We start from the raw sequence: 1,967 nt of genomic DNA, 5'->3' as shown, positions 1-1,967 counted from the left end.
GTATATCTGGGTGTGATTATTTAATCTGTGCCACAGTCTGGTTTTTCAGGGTTGATAAATGTCTTTGTTAAAATACTGTACTGCACTTCTCAGGTATTTCCACTGCTGCTTTATATACTACTACTCCACTATTACAGAGTGAATTATTCTTTTTACATCTTGCTTAATTTGCAGATATATTTTCATAAAAAATAAATGAACAACTTGTAAAATTTGATGGCTTGATATAGAGTAAAACTAATGAACAACTTATTAATATGTTCAAATGAAATCCCCCTTGACTTTCTGGTAATGGACATTTTATATCGCTTTAAAAGTACTGCAAAGACTATGAGCACTGTGAGTGTGGAGCCAGAGATGGTGGGACAAGGCCCATGGTAGAGAGTCACTGGAAGACATTCTCAAAGTACTTTTGGCTATACTGGCAATCTTTAGAGAATACCTACTTTGACCACAATTCATATGAGCAAGGTGCTTTGTAGTTTGTGTTACAGATGTGGCAGCTGATTCGACAAACATCTGCAGTCTATTGACTTTTGCTTTGAACGTTAACGTGCACAATTGTGTAATATGTTGTTGATATGATATAAAAGTACGAGGTCCCACCGAGATTTGAACTCGGATCGCTGGATTCAAAGTCCAGAGTGCTAACCATTACACCATGGGACCAGATGGTACAGGCGCCAAGGCTCTTCGCAATATCATTCTGAATAAGCGCCACGCTTCTCTGTGGCACATCGTTGCTACTTACACCATAACGTACACGCTGTACACCTGGTTAAGCTGTTAAATTGAGCTGGGATACAACGACGCAGCTGTGAAGTTGACATTGATATTAGCTAACGTTAGCTTAGCTCATTAGCTAATATGCGTAAGCTAAGGTAAGGTTCTCTTCATACGTCCATGGTTAGCCCCACTGCCGCGCGATGCGTTATCCGTACAGAGAAGCGGAAATCCTCTTATCTTATACAACGCATAACGCTAGGAGATAGAAGTTTAAATAGGTAATGTCCAGGTCATGTGCACGTTAATGTATCCGAAACTTGTAATGTAAGCAAAGAGTGTAATAGCACGTCGGGATGCGTCACTCTCCCTTAACTTGCGTTTCGGTAGCAAACGCCGCTGACGTTGGGGAGAGCATTTCTTACTGCACATGTATTTCAAAACGTTAAACGTAATTAATGAAAAGAAAGAAAGAGTTTTGCAAATGTTAATTAGACAGTAGTAAGCACTGATGTTTTGAAACCATGTCTTTTTTGTTGCCGGTAACTAGTTCAGAATTTCATAAATAACAAGCCCAATACATGTAGAGTTTATTTGTATGCTTCACACAGCATATTAGCTTGTATGGAAGCCCATTTCCACCACTGTGATGAAAAAATAAAGATCCTGTAAGTCATTATGATGAGAAACTTAAACAAAATATTGACTTCAAGTAAGTAATAATTATGAGATAGTATCTCATAGACTTATTAAGTCATAATTATGAGTTGCTAAGTCATAATTATGACATAGTAAGTCATTATTTTGAGAAAGTTTCTCATTGTAATGACTTACAGGATTTTTATTTTTTCAGCCATCTATACAGGCTGTAATGGGGTGTGAGCTATTGGTTCTAGTCACATGGAGTTGTAGTAACTAAAATGCCACGTGGGGGCAGCAGATGATCTATCTATCTATCCACCCATCCATTCCTCCATCCATCCATCCATCCCTCCATCCATCCATCCCTCCATCCATCTATCTATCTATCTATCCATTATTTGAACAAACCCACGCTTTCTATCAGGGTTGTGATTAAGTTGTGGTCATGTTTTCTGGCCTGCTGTGATGGATGATAAATTAACACATCCAATTTCCACCGCTCTTATTTCTACTGCTCAGCCTCTCTCTCTCTCTCTCTCTCTCTCTCTCTCTCTCTCTCTCTCTCTCTCTCTCTCTCTCTCTCTCTCTCTCTCTCTCTCTCT

The sequence above is a fragment of the Pholis gunnellus genome (genome assembly GCF_910591455.1).
Source record: "Pholis gunnellus genome assembly, chromosome: 2".
Taxonomy (NCBI): domain Eukaryota; kingdom Metazoa; phylum Chordata; class Actinopteri; order Perciformes; family Pholidae; genus Pholis; species Pholis gunnellus.
Note: the sequence above shows the minus strand (reverse complement) of the source record.